Raw genomic sequence first — 22,315 nt, forward strand, 5'->3', positions numbered from 1 at the left:
TGAATTCCTTTTAGTTCATAAGGCAACATCTAGTGAATGATCATTAACTTTTAGGGAATAATTGGATAATCAGTTATTCATTACTTGACAATTACTTATTGAGTACCAATTATATGCAAGATTGTTTCTACATAATTGGACTCCATTAGTGAACAAAATAGACAGAGGTTCTGCACACACAGAAATGGATTTACTTTCTAGAAGTGTTGGATAATAACAAACAAGATAATGCATGAGTAAACTTAAATTAGAAGTTGATTAAAAAAATCTATAGATAAAAGGAAAAGTAGAGCTGGGTAAGCGGAATCTGAAAGGAGTGGAAGATAGTTCAGAATAGAAGTTGATTTTACATGAGGTTATTAGGACTGGCATAATTTTTTTTCTTTCTGTTTGCTCTTTTTTTTTGTTTTTTTTTTTTGTTTTTTTTTTGCTAAAGGAAATTCAAGTCAGCAATTCAATGGAAAAGCTATGGAAATTGATGCTCATCTGAAGAAGTCAGATTGCCACATCTCAATATCATGGCAATTAGACAGATTCAATTAACCTTTACTCATTTCCTACTATTTGCCAAGTGTTAGTGCAAAGCATGATCATTAATAATATGTTGATTAAATAACAGTGCTTTGAAGCAGTTATTACTGCCCAGGACTCACGGAAGTTCGCAGAGGTTAAGTGACTTGCTTAGGGCCATAGTAGAGATTGATCTGAGGTAGGAAAGAAGGAGATATGCTGAAGAAGGTTTGGCTATTAGTACCTAGATTTTAAAATACTTTTAATTGGATCAATGACTGCTTTTCTTTCTATTTCTTCAAACCTTGGAAATCCATATATTGATAGAGAAAATTTCAGTTGTTTATGTGTTTATACTTTTTAGTACGTTATGTGCTGAATACGATTTTCTGATTCAGACTGCTTTTAAGTTTGTTGTAACATCACAAATATTGTTATGTAGATTATATTTCTCCATTCCATTATAAAAAAATAATGATCACTAGGGCTCATAGATTATTAGAATAAAACATTGGCTTCAAAGGAAATTAAAAAAAAATAGATCCAGAAACTAAAGTAATGCAGTACATCAAGAAGCCAGTTTGTTGCATACTTATATCTACTCACAGTGGTTAAGTAGATTTTGGAAGAATTCTGCTTCTATTCCAGAGAGATAAAAGTTTTCAGCTCTAAAGTAACCATTCAAGGACATGTTACATTAAGCAGAAAGAGGAAACCAGGCAGCACTTTCAATGCTTTGCTTGTAAGTCCCATTAGCTAGATCATCAAATTCATTAGGCATATTTTAAGCTTCCACATAACTGCAGACAACAGTTTTATTAAGCTCCTTGCAACTTCATGACAAAGGAACCTCTACTTTTTTCCGCTTTCCAATGACATTTTTTCTTATTTCCTCTTTAATCATTTTTATTATCTCCCTTTTAGGCAGCATCCTCAAAACCAGATTTCTACTAACAGTGTGTTCAAATCAAATTTAGAATTCTTCTTATGTATTCCTCAAAATCCTCCTTGCTTTCACCTACATTTTTAGGTATTTCTTAGTCACTTCAGATGCAGCCATCTACTGCTACATAACCAATTACCATACCCCCCCCACCCCACCCAGGCCCAAATTGCAGCTTAAAAGAACAAACATATATTATCTCACAATTTCTGTAGGTTAGGAATCTGAGTCTGCTGTGGTAGGGCTTGACGCTGGTATAGGAACTTTCATGAAGCTGCAATCAGGGGGCTGAGAGCTACTGTGATATCTTGGCTCCCCTAGGAGAGAAGCCACATCCAAGCTCACTCTCATGGCTGCTAACAGACCTCTGGTCCTTGCCACCTGGGCCTCTCCTTCTGGCAGCTCACAGCAGAGCAGCAGGCATCCTTGAGAACAATGGAGAGAAAAAGAGAAAGGGTGAGCATGACCAAAGTCACAGTGTTTTTGTAAACTTATCTCAGAAGTGACATTCCATATTCTGCCATATTCTGTTTGTTAGCAGCAACTCCCTAGGCACAGCCCACTCTCCAGGGAAGAGGTTAAACAAGGAAGGTTGACCTGGAGCCGGAGGTCACTGGGAGCCATCTCAGAGGCTGCCTGTCACAACTGCTTTTAGATAATTAGCAGGTTTTTTAGACTGTACCAGCAAATAAGTTAGATACAGAACAAAGGAATAATAAAGAATGTGATAAAGTAGTACTCCATTAGTAATTCTCATTAGTGCATGGTACAGGGTACAAGATTTCAGGAAACTCCATTCTGTAGCTTAGAGGTTATCAAGGAAAATGGATAACTGGAGGCTTTCAGAACATATTCTCTGTTTTCAGTTTTTCATCTTTTTTCTTTCCTACCTACCTCACTCTTTGCTTTAATTGGAAAAATTCCTGTTTTCCAAATTTCAATTTTCAAGTTTATCGATTCTTTATTCTAAATTGTAAATGTGCTGATATGCCTATTTTTTTAAATTTTAGATATTATGTTTCCATATTTTATGACTATCCATCTATTCCCTGAAATTTCCTCTCTCTCTGTTTTCATTGTATTATATACATTGTCTGTGAAAATTCATTGGACATTGATGCAAAATTTTGTCTTGTTTATTTTTCAGAAAGTGTAGGCCCTTTCATCTCTGGGAGTTAGTATGTGCACATGGGTGGAGGAGGGTACTAATGCTTTTCATTCCTTCTACAGTTCAGCTGGTATAGGGGTTTCGAGTTTAATTAGATAGAATTTCCATTATTATACTCCAATCACCAAGTGGTGGTCTTTATAATCCTGCTTTAGAAATTAAGCTTGAAGAGTGTTACCTGCACTTCCCCCCTTTTTGTCAGGCCCTCTTTTGGTGCTTTTTTTTTTTTTTTTTTTTTTTTTTAACATGGTTGATACAGGGGTTGTTGGACCACAGAATCTGCTCCAGTGTTTGAGCTTTTCTAGGCACCAGCCAATTTCACAATCCCACAATGAGATCGCAAACGTGCTCAATCCCCCTCTTCCCATGGGCTACAGCTTTCAGGACTCTCCGCTCTTCTGTGAACACTATATCTCTCTATAGAATATATCAAGGCTTCCTGGCTCATGCTTTCTACTTTCCTTTGTTTGTCCCATTGAAAAGTGTGGCTTTTATTTTGCCAAGTTACTTCATGTTATCATGACATCAAAGGTCTTACATGTATTTCTCCATCTTCCTGAGACATGAAATTTCATTTGACTTATTCATAACAGTAGAATACAAAACTATATTCATTTTATGTTCTTTTAAAAGGTTTAGTTGTTTTATCTGCAGGTAAGTTTAATAAGAATTCATCTATTCAGACTTTGACAATTTTTTAAAAAGGTGATTATAATTTTATGTTAAACATTTTCATAATTCAGTTTGTCAGTCATCTTTTAATAATTGATTTTTTTGAATATTTAAATAGTCATTTCTATACCACCAAAAAATAGCTGACACTGTATTGAATTAGAATATATTCAAAAATCATGACTTTTCATCCTTTTATTTTATATTCCAAAAATTACTTAGATATTTTAGCCACCATTTTATCCATTTTTCATTCATGGAATTTTAGAATTAATAGAAAACTCAGCAGCCTCTACAATCACTTTATTTTTCATATTACAAAACCACAGCCTAGAACTGCAACAGTTATATATGCATCTATTAATTAATGTGTCTTTTCCCAAAATGCTTTTCTGATGTGTCTCATTATCAGGACTCATGCTCACTGCTTTCCTCACAAATCCAGGGATTACCACTATCCTGGATTTACTAAGTTTTCTTTTCCCATTTTAGGTCTCTGGTGTGATACTTGCAACTAACGGTAACAAGTAGCTGTTCTGATAACTTGGTCAATTCTAAGGAGATATGCTCAGTATAAATACTAGCTCTTTCTCTAATGTTGCCTCATTTTACATGTGTCTTGATTATATTTCACTTGCTATGAAAAAATAATCTGGATTTAATTGCTTCTAACCTACATAGTAAAAAGAAAAAAAATATAACTATATTCAGTAAAGTTGATAAGTCTTCAAAATTAGGCCTTGGCAATCACAATTCAGAAAGTGTAGGTATTTATTCATTCTTCTTCAAAAGTCTGGGAAAGCCCCCTTTTCACTGTATTGATATTTTATTAATAAAGATTTTCATTTTAATAACCAAAGCTATAAATAAAAATTAATATACTTTGATCTATAATGATATGATGTTATTCATATTGATGTGATTTATTATTATAAAATTAATAAATATATTTTAAGAACAAATATATTATTTCAAGCATGTAGAGAATAAGTGATTTTTTTCCAAGTCTGACTTCAACTTTTATTTGTTTTTATTTTTAAATTTTAAAATTATTTTCTTTATTTAGGTACAATTAACAAATAAACTTACTTTTAAGATATTTAAAGTGTACAATCCAATAATGATTTGATATGGGTATACACTGTGAAAGGATTTCCACATTGAATCAGTTAACACATCCATTACCGTAGATACATATGCAGTGTATGTGTGAAAACAAGTTTTGGTTTGTTCATTTGTTTTCTTTATGGCCCCACTAGTGGCATATGGAATTTTCCAGGCCAGAGACTGAATCAGAGCCACAGCTGTGATCCATGCCATACTTGTGACAATGCCAGATCCTTTAACCCACTCCACCAGGCTGTGGATCAAACACACACCTCCGCAGTGACCCAAGCCATTGCAGTCATATTCTTAACCCACTGTGCCCAGTAAGATCTCAAAATGTGTGAGAATATTTAAGTTCTAATCTCCTAGAAAATTTCACTTATACACTAGAATGTTATCACCTATAGTTACCATGTATGCATTAGATCCTCACTCTTTCTTCATCTTATAAATGGAAGTTTGTACCTTTTTACCAACCTCTTCTTATTTCTCCCACCCCCACACTTGGCAACTACTTTTATATTCTTTCTTTCTATAAGTTTAATTTTTTTAGATTCCATATATAGATGATACTGAGTTCTATTTGTCTTTACCTGCCTGGCTTATTTCACTTAGTATAATGCCTTCCAGGTTCATAGTCTCAAATGACAGGATTTCCATTATTTTTTTAAAAGCTGAATAACATACCATTGTGTACTTTATATATAATATAAATAAAATAATATATAGGTATAAATATCTCCATATTTCCATTCATCCACTGAAGAACACTCAGACTGTTTCCATACCTTGGCTTTTGTGAATAATGCTGCCATGAATATAGGAGTACAGATGTCTATGAGAAATAATAATTTCGTTTCCTTTGGGTATATATCAAGAGACAAAATTGCTGAATTGTATGGTGGATCTATTTAAAATTTTTTGAGGAACCTCTATACCATTTCTCCTAGTGACTGCACTAATTTACATTCCCACCAGCAGTGTACAAGATTTCTCCTTTCTTCACATCCTCACCAACATTTCTTATTTCTTGTCTTTTTGATAATAGCCATTTTAATATATGTGAGGTGAGATCACATTGTGGTTTTGATTTACATTAATTATTAGTAGCACTTTTTTGGCCATTTCTATCTTCTTTGAAAATTACCTATTTATTTTCTCTATCCATTTTTAATGAGTGTTTCTTTTTCAATCGAGTTGTATGAGTTATTTAATATATTTAATATATTTTGATCTCAACCCCTATCAGATATATGATTTGTAAATATTTTCTTTCATTCCTTAGGTTGCCCTTTCATTCTGTTGATGGTTTGCTTAGCTATACAGAAGATTTTCAGTTTGATATAGCCTTTCAGTTTGATGAGGTCCCATGGGTTTATTTTCGCTCTAATTTCTATTGCTTTGGGAGACTGACCTGAGAAAATATTCATAATGTTGATGTCAGAGAGTGTTTTGCCAATGTTCTCTTCTAGGAGTTTGACGGTGTCCTGTCGTATATTTAAGTCTTTCAGCCATTTGGAGTTGATTTTTGTGCATGGTGTGAGGGTGTGTTCTAGTTTCATTGCTTTGCATGCAGCTGTCCAGGTTTCCCAGCTATGCTTGCTGAATAGACTTTCTTTTTCCCATTTTATGTTCTTGCCTCCCTTGTCAAAGATTAATTGACCATAGGTGTCAGGGTTTATTTCTGGGTTCTCTATTCTGTTCCATTGGTCTGTCTGTCTGTTTTGGTACCAGTTCCACACTGTTTTGATGACTGTGGCTTTGTAGTATTTCTTGAAGTCTGGGAGAGTTATGCCTCCTGCTTGGTTTTTGTTTCTCAGGATTGCTTTGGCGATTCTGGGTCTTTTGTTGTTCCATATAAATGTTTGGATTTTTTGTTCTAGTTCTGTGAAAAATGTCCTGGGTAATTGGATAGGGATTGCATTGAATCTGTAGATTGCTTTGGGTAGGATGGCCATTTTTACAATATTGATTTTTCCAATCCGGGAACATGGACTATCTTTCCATTTCTTTACATCTTCTTTGATTTCTTTGATTAAAGTTTTATAGTTCTCGGCATATAGGTCCTTTACCTCCTTGGTCAGGTATATTCCGAGGTATTTGATTTTGCCCCACTTGTTTACTTTTGCTTTTGTTATTTTTGTTTTTGTTGTCAAATGTCACAGTGCTTATGGTCAAAGTTTTCTTCTTGGAGTTTTTTGGTTTTAGGTCTTGCATTTAGGGCTTTAATCCATTTTGAGTTAATTATGGTGCATGGTGTATGATAGTGGTCCATTTGTCATCTTTGTGCATGTGACTGTCCAGTTTTCCTAATGCTATCTAGGGAAGAGACAATCCTTTACTCATTGTGTACTCCTGGCTCCTTTGTCATAAACAAACTGACCATGTATGTGTGGATTTATCTCTGAGTGTCAATTCTCTTCCATTTTTCTAGGTGTCTGTTTATATGCCAATATCATACTCCTTGGATTACTGTAGCTTTGTATTATTAGTTTGAACTCAGGAATTGCTATGCCTTCAGTTGTGTTATACTCTCTCAAGATTTCTTTGGCTATTCAGGATCCTTTGTGTTTCATACAAATTTTAGGATAGTTTGTTTTATTGCTGTGAAAAAATGCCATTGGAATTTTGATAAGGATTTCAGTGAATCCATAGATTGCTTTGGATAATATGGTCATTGTAACAATATTAATTTTCCATTCCATGAGCATGGAATATTTGTTCATATATGTTTGTTTACTTTGATGTTTTTCATCATTGTCTGATAGATTTCTGTGTATAGGTCTTTCATCTTACTAGTTCAATTTACTCCCCTATATTTATGTTTTAATAAAAAATAAAATTTCATATTTTTATATCTTTCTGATGTAATTATAAATAGATTTTTAAAAAAAATTCTCTCTGATGGTTAATCATTTATATAGAGAAATCAACAGATTTTGTATATTGATTTTGTGTCTTGCCAATTTACCAAATTCATTTATTCGAGCAGCTTTTTGGCAGATTCTTTAGGGTTTTATATATATAATAGTGTACAGAGATAATCTTACTTTTTTTTCTATTTACATACTTTTTGTTGTGTGATTACTTTACCTAGGACCTCAATACTATGTTGAATAGAAGTGGCAAGAGTGGGCATCTTTGTCTTTTTCCTGACCTTAAAGAAAAATATTTTCATTTTCAAGGTATATTATGATAATAGTTGTGGGTTTGTCATACTAGCCTTTATTATGTTGAAGTACATTCCCTCTATACCCAGTTTTAGAGGAGGTTTTAGGAGTTCCCACGGTGGCCCAGTGGGTTAAGGATCTGGCATTGCCACAGCTGTGCCTTACACTTCAGATTTGATTTCTCTCCTGGAAACTTCCATATAACATGGATATGGCAGAAAAAGAAGGAAAAAAAAAAAGAGGTTTTGTCATGAATGAATTTTAAATTTTGTCAAATGCTTTTCCTCAATCTATTTAAATTATCATATTATTTTTATCCTTCATTGTTTTAATGTGGTTTATCACATCGATTGATTTGGAAATATTAAAACATCACTGCTTTCCTGGCATAAAATCCTACTTGGTCATGGTGTTTGATTTTTTTTAATGTATTGTTGAATTCAGTTTTATTGAGGATTTTAGCATCTATTTCATCAGGTCTTTTATAAACCTTAAAATAAGGAATTGTGGGGTTTATTTACAAGTTAAAAAGGAGGTAAGATCTCTATGTATTAATTGAACTTACATATAAATTTAATGTTTAAGTAAATCTGATTTGTAACAACGTGTTGTTTTAAGGGAGCCATGGTCTGAATTTGTGATCTTGTACTATTCATTGCATGTATATACAGTATATTCTTTTTGATACAAATTTTAGAAATGCAGTATAAATTTTATCATTAATAAAAACATTAATCCCGGTCTTTTTTTTTTTAAAGCAATTTTCTTTTGTAGTGTCTTTTGCTTTGTTATCAGGGTAATGCCTTGTAATATGAGTTTGAAAGAGTTTCCTCCTCTTAAATTTTTGGGAAGTATTTGAGGGATTTGTATTAGTAGCTATATAAATGTCAAGATCCACTTGTGAAACCGTCTGGTCCTGAGCTTTTAGTTTTGTGAGGTTTTTGGTTACTGCTTCAGTCTCCTAACTAGTAATTGGTCTATTCAGATTTTATGTTTCTTCATGATTTAATCTTGGAAGGTTGGTTGTATGTTTCTAGGAATGTATCATTTTCTTCTAGGTTGTCCAATTTGTTGGTATATAATTGCTCATGGGAGGCTCTTTTGATCCTTTGTGTTTCTGTAGTAATGTCTCCTCCTTTTCTTGATAAGTCTAGATAACAATTTTTCCATTTTCTTTATCTTTAAAAACAGCTCTTTTCACGTATCTTTTCTATTGTCTTTTAGGCTCTATTTCATTTATTTCTGCTCTGATCTTTGTTATTTCTTTCCTTTTTCTAACGTCAGCTTAAAGGTGTAAAGTTAGGTTGTTTACTTGAAATATTTCCTTTTCCTTAATGTAGACATTTGTAACTATAAAATTCCTTCTCAGAACTGCTTATGCTGAATCCTGTGAGTTTTGTTATATTGTATTTCCAGTAATATTTGATGCAGAATATTTTTAAATTTCTCTTTTAATTTTTTTTCTTTTGACCTATGAGTGGTTCAGAAGCATGTTGTTTAGCCCCCCCCTTAAAATTACTCAAAATACTTCTAATTTTTAAAAAACACCCAGCATTCAAGAACAACTCGACACTCCATGTGAGTTTTAATTTTACTCTTTGCTGTCTTCAGAACACTCCCAGACAGATAGGCATAGGGCAGAATCCTAGAGCTGGGTAGATCATTAGGGCCAACTCAGCTAGAGCTTGGTTGTTACTGGGGTCAGGGGGCAGTTTAACCACATGTCAGGGCCACCTTAGAGGGAATATAAGGCAGTAGGAGACTGAGAGGGTGGAAGTAAGTGGCTGACTGGAAACCTAGAACCCACACTCCATCTTGCATGAGAGGCAGCTCTGAGGGAGTCTGGGGCCTACTCAGGAAGGATCCAGTGTTGTTTCAGGCTGGCTGTGCCACTGGCCTCAACGTGGTTTCAGCCTCTTCTGAGTCAAACCTTTTAATGAACAAACTCTCCCAAAGGGAATCATTTATTTTGGATTATGCTTTCACAGTTATAAACATGTTCTACTCTAACTTTAATAGCAAATTGTCAGTGGTAGAGATAATCATAGTTTAATTGTATATATGTCTTAATTCAGAGAATTGGTATATCTAATCTGAAAATTTAGAAGAAATTCCTGAGAAAAATCACTCCCTACATGAGTCAACCAGTCAAAGTACAGTTTTATAACATGGAGAAACATACAGCTCTCTATCTCAAATTAGGTCCCTCCATAAAGGATTTTAAATTTTTCTTGTAACTCTCTTTGAGGTGGCAATATATGCTTTGAGAGTGATTAAAACATGGTATGCATTATTATTTAGGTTTAGTTTAAAGAGAGGTCAGAACTGATAGAATTGGCAAAACCCACTGTGATAATTTTTTTCTCTAAATAATTTTTTTCCTCCCAAAACGAATCACAGACTTTTGAATGAGTATCACAGTTGTACAAATTCATGATTCATTCTACAAAAAAATTAAATGTTTTACTAAGGATTTTATTATAGCATTCTTCAATTTCTTAAAATTAGATAGCTAAATGTAATATTAAAACTGCAAAAGCATTTGCCATTTGGAAATCATAATTTTCACTTTTATTTTGCACTTACTAAACAATGCATCAAAGAAATATTTTGGTGGCAGTGAGCAATCTTTAGAATAATGATTAATGAATTTGTGTTTTCAGTAGACATACATTTTAAGTGACTGCAAGACTTTCTACCAATGTACTGTGTCTGTTTACACTCCCATATATGCATATTTCTGCTAGCATTTAATATTATTAAATGTAAGTTTTTGCATATTTGTTGGGTAAAAATTTACCATTTAACAAATGTTTGTGGCTGCTTTTATATACCAGTTCTTAGTTTAGGTTTTTAGAATTAGATAATGAACAAAACAGCTAAAATTTCAGCCCTTATGAAACTTTGATACAGATGGTAAATTTATTTTCATTTATAGGAAGTGTAACTAAGTTGGGCACATTTTCATGTACTTACCTCACAATTCTTATGATTTACATTTTTACCTTTGGTTTTAATTCCTGGTGACTTTTTAAGTTATTAACATACTTGCTTATAGTAAACACTATGTTTCTTTTTGATTTTTTTTTTTTTTTTGACTTTTTGCCTTTTCTAGGGCCGCACCCACGGCATATGGAGGATCCCAGGCTAGGGGTCAAATCGGAGCTGTATCTGCAACCTACACCATAGCAATGCCAGATCCTTAACCAACTGAGCAAGGCCAGGGACTGAACCTGCAATCTCATGATTCCTAGTTGGATTCACTAACCACTGCACCACGACAGGAACTCCTGTCTATGTTTCTTTTATAACTTTTTTTTTTTCATTAAAGAGTTTAAGATTTTTCAAATTTGAGACAATATAAGGAGGGCTCAGTATTTATGAATAAATTTCCTATGTTAAACATGTATCAAAAGTGAGGAAATATCTGTATATTAAACCAGTTTGTCAAGGAAATAAAAAATCAAGCTAAAAAAATTCCATGATCTTCAAACACAATAATTAAGGTTTTTAGAAATGTCACCCTTACTTCCCACATTCTTTCACAATTTGAAATAATTTTGCATAAATAATAATTCTAAATTTGTGAAGACATAAAAAAGCCAAATATTTTTGGTGCCTCTTTTCTAGAATACCAGAAGAGAGATAATTGTCTGGTTGTCTTGCTAAATATGTATGTAATTTAAAATATGATTAATTAATGCTTTTCATTTTTATGACATTTTTTCTTTCTTCTTTTTTTTAAAATTTCCTTTCTTCTTGAACCAAAATACAAAAAGAAGGCCAGTGTGTCAATGTACTAAAAATATTGTAAAGGATTTCAACTAATAATAATAATAATAACTGTATTTTAATGCTCAATATTGATAACATACCATCCTCAATGTGTATGTAAATCATACCAGTCTGTTCCAATTTAACCAATAAGGTAACTGAGGCAGCATTGTTATCCAAGTTTATACAGCTAGTATTTAGCAGAGCAGATAGTAAAACCTAGGCCTTTAAGCTTCAAAGTCTACTTCATTAAAACTTTAATAAAGGAGCAGTTCCCCTGTGGTTCAGTGGGTTAAGGATCCAGCATTGCCTCAGCTATGGATCATGCAGCCATGATGTGGGTCCAATCCCTGGCCAGGGAACTTCCACATGCTAAGAATGAGACCAAAAACAAAAAAATAAAAACTGAAAGACCAGTTTACATGGAGGCTTCAATTACTGGCCAGGTCCTAGGACTAGGCACTTGTGAATGTTTCACACATTTAACCTTCATAACAACACCCTGAGATTAGTTACTATCATTATGATGCTTGAGGAATCAAATGCAGAATGACTTAAGTAACTTTTCAAAGTTTACAGGAAGTAATATTGAAACATATTTAAAATAATATTTCTATGACTTCAAAGGTTTAAAGAAATAATATATCCTGGTTTGTCCCTAGGAATGTCAGTTAATCTCTGTTATTCACAGGGCCCCATTTCAGTATCACAAGTATCTCAACTAGGATGATAAATTATATCATTACCCTGTTAATACCTCCTAGTTTGGAGCTCTTAAACTGCCCACCTTGACCACTCAGAACTGTTATCAGATCACATTATGCTGACCTCCGTAGCAAAGGATATTTGACTGATCCCATCACCCCATGTCAAGCTTCCTCTATAATTAACTGCATGTATAGTAGTTATCTGTGTATGAATTTCTCCTGCAGGGAAAATGTGGCCCTGTTTCTGTCATTATAAATAATTCTTTTACAAGTGTATAGTCATCATGAGAAGAATCATTTGTCACCTGGAAATTTCTGGGTTAGAAATACCCCTTTAGACCTGTCTGGAATAGGACCAAACACCTTATCCTCCCATTCTGATCATTGCTAGGTTATCAATATCAAACAGCAGGTGTATACTTAGCCATTTCTATAAAAGAGCCCAGATTGCATACTTTAGAAAATATCATATGAATCAACATGATAGAGATGATAGAGATTATCTATAATAAAAATGACCTAAGGCTATATATTTCCCTTGTAAAAACATTTGAAATCAGCAGCACTATAGGAAAGCCAAAGACTCAAACTAGTGTCACTAATTGGAATGTCACACAAAGAAGGAGATAGAAGAAATTATAATATGTATTTATTTCAAATTAAACAGAAATTCTAAGGAAACATTTTTTATTTCCTAGAGAAACATGAGGCACTGTTGTTATTAGATGGGTATAAGTTGGCTCCAAACTCCAGCTCTGCTACCTTCTACTCACTAGCTCTGCTAAATTATATAAATCTTCTTTTTCCCTTATATGTGAAAGACAGAAAATAATAGTAACTGTCTCATAGGGTCCTTAAATATTAAATTAAATAATGCATGCCTAACTACTGGCATATAGTAGATACTCAATACATTGTTATCATTGCTGCATTTATCAATCTTATCAAATTTTCAAAATGAAGTCTCAACCAATCTATTATTACTTTTAAGATAATTTTAAGTCATTAAAGATTTTAAATAAGTATCAGCACATTTAAAAAATTCTTAACATCATAAAATATATCAATTGTTTCGAAAAGTCAGAATAAATATTTACATAGTTCATTCTTGGGATTATATTCTTGTTTTTATTCCATAATATGGTTTTGTAGTATGGCAGAATATATTCTTCAAAAAGAGATAATACCCAGTCATTTTTCCTGGGTTCTTATGCAATATCAAAACAACCTCTGAAAATATAGAATGTTAAAGAAAATTTAGCTGCTGTTCTCAAGTGTGGCTTTAACAATCTGGCTCTTCATTCTGGAAATCCTGCCTGGTGGCAGAGTTTGTCCAGTCCATGAACTTTAGCTCTTATTTAATAAAAATGAAATGGATGACCCAGGGATACTATCACTCTCTGAAGATAATCATTAACAATTCATGGGAGAGTAACCTCATAAGGTCAGTGGTATGCTCATCTCAGATTTCTTCACACCAGTGCACAGAATTGGGAGGTAATTGACCAAGTTACCACTGTCCTTTGAACACTGAAGATTTGTTGATTGTTAGTTGATAAGGAAGATGACATTACTATAATATCTTGTCTCTCGCATTATCACCCTGTGCATGCAAGAGATGACTTTATATTAGATCAGGTCTAGGACCTTGAATGAAGATGAAGAGAAGTTTTACAGATCTAGTGAAATCCCTTTGCTTTTAGAGGATGAATTATAGTTTTTACTAGAAGGGAGTATTAAGCTAATAGCTTTCAGGCACGTAATGCATTTCAAAGGGCAAAAGAGCTGCAGCAGTCTCCTGTGCCTCTTTTTCTTCTTTTTATTAAATATTTTATCACTCTAGAAAACACCTTAGAGCTAGCTTGTTACTACTGAAGAGGGTCCTAAAAATGCAATAACATAATGTGCTGAGAGTTCCTCTTTGTATATATCTACCTTGAAACTCCAGTCTCTAAACAGTGATCCTCACAGTAGATGTATCTCTTCTTCAAAGTGTATATTGCATTATTTACTAGTAATTAGGCAGAAGTCATTGTATTGAAGCTGTTTCATAGGTAAGCATCACCTTAAAATACCTTCTAGATATTAAAGAAAAAAATGGCACCCGACAGGATGAGAAACAAGTTGATTTTATTTTGATACTACTGCAATAGGGGAGTGAAACTGAACTAACTCCACTAGCGAGAGAAAGCCTGGGTTCAGGTGGGGATTTAAGCACTGAGTAAGGTAGTGAAAAGGTAGTAGAGGACATTCAGAAAGGAATGCAGGGGAGGTTGATCAATGGATGTGTCAAGCATTTTGTGAGTTTATAAATGTTTTCCACTGTGATTAGGCCATCTGTGTTGCTAATTTGTGTCCATTGAAATTAGGCTCAAACCCTGCCTCAGAGCCTGGGAAATAGACATGCTATCTTATTCCATGACTGCATTTCAGAGATAGTTCCAAGTTCTTAAGAAAATCTACAACTCTTAACCATCTTTACTGTCTGTAAAGCAGGAAAGATAATAATAGTTCTTATTGTATTCATGAGAATGAAGTCAGCAAATGAAATAAATTTAGAATAATTACAGGTGCAGGGTATGCCTTTTCAAAGCTGAGAGCTTTCAATAACATTACCTAATTTCCATTGCACTCTTTTTTCCCTCATTCTCAGTGGAACATATTATACTCTTAGAATTTCAGTATAGAACCAAATAATAGAAAATAGAATATTGTAAAGAAAATTATTTGACATTATATGAATATCTTTGTCACATAGGTGAAAAATAAATAACTGCTACTTCCCAACTAGTAGAGTTCAAATCTTTCCCCATCCTAACTTCCAAACTTAGACTATCATTTTGGGTAGTAAGTATTTGGACAAAGGGAAAGAACAAATCATTTAGTAACAATATGAATTGTAACTTTGCATACTAATTTTCTTTGAAAATTATGGTGTCAAATTTTAAAATGGAAATTTTAATGGCTAAAAATGCATACATATATATATATGTATATATTCACATACATATGTACACATGCACACATATATGAAGACATATAGGACAGATATGTATCATATGTATTCTCATTACATACACATATAAGTTAGATATAGTAACATATTTTTATAAGATACTTAAATAAATGAAAATATTTCCCAATATATTTAATAGTGTCTTAATTATTTAAATAAATATTATACATTAATATTTATTAGTATCCTTGGAAACTAATTCCTTATCTAAAAAACCTACCAGGAAGCTAGGCTGCTGTAAGTCTTGGGTATAAGGCTTTGTGTGAAGTCAGACTACTCTATCTAGTGGCAATCAAGGAAGCCAACAATAACTTCTTTAGCATTCAACTCAACGTGTCCAGGGCTTTATTAATAACTGAGGACTTTCCTAATTTTTGTCGCAGCTTCCAACTTAGTGTGAATCAAAGAAAGACCAAATGTGCATCCTTAAACAATCATACAGGATGCTGCATTTATAGTTAGTCTGCTGATAGCTTCCCCATGTAAGTGGCCTCCAATCAATGCACTCCTGAAGATTTCTCTTTTCTTTCAGTGTAATCTCTTCCACTCTGTTACTGATTTTGAGTCTGCACCAAATACAAGTGACAGTGACTGAATTTTTTGCTATAGTAAGCTCCAAATAAATAGCTTTTGCTTATTTTATTTGGTTGTCCTTTGTTTATTTCCACAGTTTAAGTGGGGTCCCATCAAAGCCCACCAGTCTACACTACTCTTCACCACAGACCCTAGCCTTCAACCAGTTACAGTGCCCACCAGGCTCCTTGTGATTTACTGTTTGCAGGCTGTCTAGCCTGTGAAGATGTGGTAAGTCAGCATGGAGATCTGAACTCCATTCTCTTTATGTTGTGTTCCTAGGCTATTTATTCTTTGGTTTGGCACCAGTTGTATTATTGGTTTCTATTTGTTAAGCATCCTTGCTGCAAGCAGCCATTCTTTCTCAACTATCTTTGCTATCTTTGTTAACCATTTTGTGCTTGCTCTCTAAGAGAGTTCTTGTCATAATAAGAAGAATCACAGGGTAGGACATAAGCATAGGCCTTATACTCCTATTGATCAAGCCTGCCTCTCAGACGAGTGTATTTGCTCTTTATTGCCACAAATGCAAATGAACTCTTTTCTGGTTCAAGAATTAATTTATGGGAGTTTCTGTCATGGCTCAGTGGTTAACTAATCTGACTAGGAACCATGAGGTTGTGGGTTTGATCCCTGGCCTCGCTCAGTGGGTTAAGGATATGGCGTTGCCGTGAGCTGTGGTGTAGGTCGCAGACGTGGCTTGGATTCTGTTGCTGTGGCTCTGGTGTAGGCCAGCGGCTACAGCTCCAATTCAACCCCTAGCCTGGGAACCTCCATATGCCACAGATGTGGCCCTAGAAAAGACAAAGAAAAAAAAGAATGAATTTATGAAAACACCTGTGGAATATGTCTGTTTTGCATTCCTCATTTCCTATAAATGTGTCTTATTTGCATTCTCCTTTTAACCATCTTTTTAATCTTACAGATTTCCTCAATCATTAATAAGTAGAATGAGATTACTGATATATGTTCACTTATAGTCTGTCATGATTTTCCTCTTTAAAATTATTTTGACATTGGATATAAATCATATGAGCTAAAATTTATATAAAATAATATATTTTTAACTGTCTCTACTTGTGGATATCTTTATGTTTTAACATATACATGGTGGGAAGTTTCATTAAGTTTTGAGTCCCATTGAAGAAATTAAGTATCAGGGTCTTGAAAAAAAGCAACAAAAAACACAAACAAAACAAAACTGTCTACCAAAACTGTTTACTTCATATTTGGAAAGATCTCTTTCAGTGATTCAAGAATTACATAGGAGAATCACAAGGTCCATATTTGATATGTTTAATGTACTGGATTATTTAATTTGAAAATATTGCATAAGGTGTAATGCTAATATTCAAATAGATTATCCTGCACCATTTCTTCTTATTTGATCCACTTAAGTTGATGGTTCAATATCCAATTGTTTCCTGGTTGATGCGAACATTAGGCTGATTTTAGATTTCAATTCTCAGAGATCCAGAAGACTCCATCATATGTATCATATTTTCAACAAATATTAAGGAAATACAAACATAAAGAAGGTAGATATTTGTTACTGCTTTGCAATTTTTGCAGAACTAAGCCGGTCTGTGTGGCTCCCTTCAGAAAATTATGGAAATAAAGTCTATATAATCTCAAAACAAGTATTGAAAGCATAAAATTGAGAAGGTCACTGGGTGTTTTCTCAACTAAATGATTTTTTATGTATATTTTTAATTGAATATCCTTTTTATTAACATAGGGACAAAGCCTAGTTCCCAAAAGAAAAAGTACATTTTCTGGCAGAAATGAAAAATGAGTGATAATGCTTTGTCCTTCATAAATTTAAACATATCTATATATTGGAATAAAGAGGATAAATGAAGAAGAATATTTTATCAGAAATTGTTATAGGAGAAATGATGATGTTAATAAATTCAACCAGAATAAAGGACAAGAATTAAGACACAGAAAGTCAAGCACTTGATGTCTAAACCAAGGTTAATCTGTAGTTGGTGGAAAAAATTGAAAAAAGAAAGCTAAGAATTATAATGAAAAGCTAATTGGCCCCTAGGTATACATCATAAAGTCTAATTTGTTGTTCACTGAATTGTTTCATTCTTTAAATAGCCCACACATCTGTTTACTAGTCTTAAACTCAAAATGACAAGAAAAGGCCTTTTGTATATGTGAACATTTGGGAAAAAGAGTACATTTCCAAGAGTATTTGGCCAGTATTATTTTTTATATATATAAAAAACATTGAAATTAGGGAAAAACACTGAAGCTTGTTATTTCGTTCCTGCTGTATTTTTGTACAGTGCAGCTTTAATTTTCAATTCCATAATCTGCTGGTTGGGTTTAGTTTGGCTACTACTATTGGGATAAGAATCATATGTATTTTTGCTTTTTATCCCTTTGATATAATGATCTTAATTCCATAATGGTAAGACATGTTATCAAATACAACTCAAGGAATTATTAAAAACAATTTAAAGAAAACTCACTAAAATAATTGCAAGAAATCTATCTTGGATGCTACCAAAAACACTAACATTGTGAATTTAGTGATTTCCTCCACTTACATACATATTTTTAAAGATCTTTGGAAATCATGATTTATTGGTAATATTTCAGCACATTTCTTTGCTTAATATTATTATTATTTTATTTATTTAATCAATTTATTTTTTTCTCTTTTTGCCATTTCTTGGGCTGCTCCCATGGCATATGGAGGTTCCCAGGCTAGGGATCCAATTGGAGCTGTAGCTGTTGGCCTACACCAGAACCACAGCAACGAGGGATCGGAGCCACATCTGCAACCTACACCACAGGTCACAGCAATGCCAGATCCTTAACCCACTGAGCAAGGCCAGGGATCAAACCCACAACCTCATGGTTCCTAGTCGGAGTCGTTAACCACTGCACCACCACAGAAACTCCAAACTTCTTTTTTTTTTTTTTTTTTTTGTCTCTTTGCCTAATGTTATAAGAAATTATCCATATTTCTATATAGTTCACATAAACCTAATTTCACCATCTCAATTATTTACCTTTGATAGATAGTCTAGAGTGTGAAAATTACCTTATGGGAGTTTGAATTTTGTTGTTTATGTCTTTCACTGATGCTGTGTTGAATATCTATGTGAATGTTTTTAAGCCTATAATTTTGCCTCAACTGAAATTATCAAAGACTTACTATATTTCTGGGTTAGACATGGGAAATAGATATATGATTAATAATTTCTCCTGTTTCCATCAAGCTCATGTTTTAGAAAAAAAAGACCATTAAAGCATACATGCACAAAAAAAGTGTCCTCTCTTTGTCTTGCATATACAAAAATACCATGATTAAGGATCTCAAAACCTTAATGAGAAAAAGAGGTTAAAATTAGCTCAAGAAAATATTTAGTATAATTTTTTATATTATAAATACCAAATAAATTTGTGATGTATGAGACTCATTAATTAGTATCAATCAATTTCTATTAAAATGGGTTGCTCTTTTAAAACACCCATTTCAAAGGATGCTTGTAATAATTTTTCTTCTTTGGAACTCCTGCATTGTTTTGTTTTTGATTTACATACTTTATCCTATTATTTAAAACTACAGTCAAACTAATCTTACCTACCAAAGAAGTTATTACTCCACATTTCCCATTCAGTTGTCAAAATACACAATTTAATCTTAACTCCACCTATGACAATTGTATGCAAGAACTTATCTATTAGAGTAGGATAAATTGTTTTAATTTCAGTCCTTCAGTGTCTCACACGTTTTAGCTAAGTTCCTTTTTCAGAATGCTGCGAATAATTCTGAAGGGGTTGGCTTTGTCTCATCTCCCTTTTATCTCTACCTATGCTCCTGATCTGTTATTTCGGCTTTACGTACTTTGATGTCAAAGTTCTAGTTCTCTTTTTCTAATTATTCCAACTTGAATTACTGGGGACAAAGCTACAAGTGATCTCTAAGTCCTTTGGCAGTGAAATCTTAAAAGCAAGTTAAAGACAATCATTTCAGGAATTGAAAACTCTTCAAACTGAGAAATTGGCTTGGGGCGATGTATAAAAGTAGAGAGGACTTGATACAAAGGACTGAGAAAGAGAAGCCTTTCATTCCTTCATGGATTGAACAGTAGTGTGATTATCTGAACAACAACAAAAAAAGACCTAAATGTTTCAAATTATTTTCAGTTATTATTTTTTCTTATATTTATGGAATAAATCTATCCAATCTATTTAACATCTTATTGAGTGACTGTATCCAATGAGCTTCCAGCTTAATTAAGTATTACTGCTCTCAGTTGAAACTTATTTTCTTTTAATAATTGAAACTAATCTGTGTGACATATTTCTGCTTCAGCCAAAATTTAGTTTTCTAGGCACTGAAAGACAGAGATCGTAAGAGATGAGAAACAAATGTTGTGAGTCTTATGACTGTCCCACTTCTGTCTAAGCAAAAATTGTACCATACAAAGTTGAAATAGGCAAAGAACTTATTAAGGGTTATTTCAATAGGGAAGAGAGACTTGAACTCAATGTTGCTGGAAAAAAAAAATAGGAGGGTTTTTCAGTGCTGCGTTGGATTATTGGGAAATTGCTGGAAGGGCACAATTAGAGAGAAGATTCATCAATGGGATGTTATTTGTGAGTTAACGGGCGTTTGGGGGAATTAATAGGAATTATTCTGGAGTTTGCAAGTGTTTTTCTCTGTGATTAGGCCATTTCTCTTTGCTAAGGGGTACCCCCATTGGCTCCTATCTTCTCACAGGAACTGGGAGACTGGGGTGTTATATACTTTGATGTTTACATTTCAAAGAAATGGTTCTCAGATCCTTGAGAAAGACATTCCCTGGGATCTAAAATGGTGAAGAGGCTACTAAGGTGATTTATATGAATTTCATTGGGGTAGAAAATAATTTGCAGTTATAAATTTTCAAAGTAAATGCTCTCCGAAAAGGGAGGTCTGGACCATGTAAGGAAAGGAACCTGTGTGTAATCCAGCTGAGAGTAACTTTAAGACCATCTTGGTCACTGCCCTGAAAGTTTCCTTGCCAAGAATCTAGCGTGGAGAACTAGTGCATACTCTTAACAATGTTGAACTTTGCCTGATTCCTCTGAACCTGGAAAACAGTGATGGCTGAGAAATTCCTCATCACTTTATCTTTGGAAACACTTAACTTTAGGGATCATCTTTCCTTATGATTAAGTCATTGTCCACCACTCCTTGTGACTCCCTTGTGTAACTGCCTCTGTAAAACCTAAGTTTACTTCCTTTTCTCTAAGACACTTGCCTGCAGAAATGAACTCTCTTTCTATTGAAATAACCTGGATAAAATAATCTTAATTGTTCAATGCATTTTTTTCTCTTAGTTTTCATGCCATGATCCATGGCCATAACTCACTTTAGAGTCCCCCCATTCACTTCATGTAGATAACAATGTCATTTTTTTTTTTCTCTTTTCATGGCTAGTAAGTCAGGAACTGAAGGGGAAGTTCAACTCCTGATCTTGTGCTTTTGAGTCTTGCTCATATGCACCAGGGCAAAAATTTGATTTTGACTGTTTTTGAGTACTGGCTATAATTTTTGGCTGGTTTCTTCTGCTTTAGGTTTTATTTTTGGTTTGTTTACAGACAACATTATGCATCATTGGAAAGTTGGTTTTACGATCTAACAATTTGGTGATCTCTATAAACAGATTAATGCTTTTTAGAGCTCTTAGCTTTATTGGTTAAGAGGCAACAGGTAATTTGGCTCATTCTTCTTTTCACTTTTTCTGTTTGGAGCTCAAGTCAATTTAGATTGTGTCCCTATTGGAAAGAAAACAAATTTTTGATATAGACCTGTGAGTTTTATATATCTGTTTTTACTTCTAACCCAGGAATGGAATTTTAGAATTGGATTTATAATCTCTGTCATGTGTCTGTACATACCATGTGTCTATAATACATAGAACTCTTTACCACTTATGAGTGTGTAATATTGTTACCAAACTCAGATTTGGCTAGTCGTACTTGAAAAGTCAATACTTGAGAGACAAGTGTTGGTTTGAAATTTTTAAGAGGAAAAAGGGATGATAATCTTGGTGAATCATTAAGGTAGGACATCAGGTTCTTCATTTTTCCATTGCATGCATGCCTGCTGAATTCTCCTGATCTTCCTTTGGATGCTGTCTTGCCCATGTAGTCCCCTTGCAATTGGATGTTATCTTGCCTATATAATCCATTTGCAAATTTGCTAAGGGGGATGGTGACAGAGAGTAAGTCGTTCTTTAACTACTTGATTCTTCATTCTTACTCCTTTTAATCCAGAAAAGGCAAGGCATTGTGTCTATGAGGTAGAGCACAAGTCAGGAATTAGGCTAACAGTTCCCCAGAAATCTCATTTTTATAACTAAAGTCTAAGGAGAACAGACTCTGGCAAACAGAAAGGGGAAAAAGAACTTCTTACAGTATTTTCTCCCATGAGATAGTAATACCAAATTAGATTATAGAATCTCATTAAAAAATCTGAATTCTTATTGGCTTAGAGATAAATAAACCTTACATAAATGCAATATTCTAAATTTCCTCTAGAGAAAATAAGAAAATTGATCTTCTAAGACTTTCAATTTTCTCTGTGAAATAGAAAAGTTTCTTTTGTTAAAAGTTATAGGAAATATGATGTTTAAACTAAATGTAAATGCACTAGTTCAAAGG

General features: G+C 33.5%; 1 long non-coding RNA gene across 2 annotated transcripts in view; it reads right to left on the reverse strand.

Annotated features, from left to right (window-relative positions):
• Positions 1-939: 939 nt before the first annotated feature.
• LOC146406902 (uncharacterized) overlaps positions 940-22,315 on the reverse strand; it is a 212,236-nt gene continuing 190,860 nt past the window's right edge. For both annotated transcript variants that reach the window (XR_014817984.1, XR_014817995.1), the window contains one exon: positions 940-1,878. This is a non-coding gene — a long non-coding RNA (uncharacterized LOC146406902). The remainder of the gene's footprint in view (positions 1,879-22,315) is intronic.

This window comes from Sus scrofa, chromosome 1 (genome assembly GCF_054392235.1).
Source record: "Sus scrofa isolate SSC_HxYL_T2T_F1_AM1 chromosome 1, Sscrofa_HxYL_maternal_Yorkshire_Landrace_v2.0, whole genome shotgun sequence".
NCBI classification, from domain to species: domain Eukaryota; kingdom Metazoa; phylum Chordata; class Mammalia; order Artiodactyla; family Suidae; genus Sus; species Sus scrofa.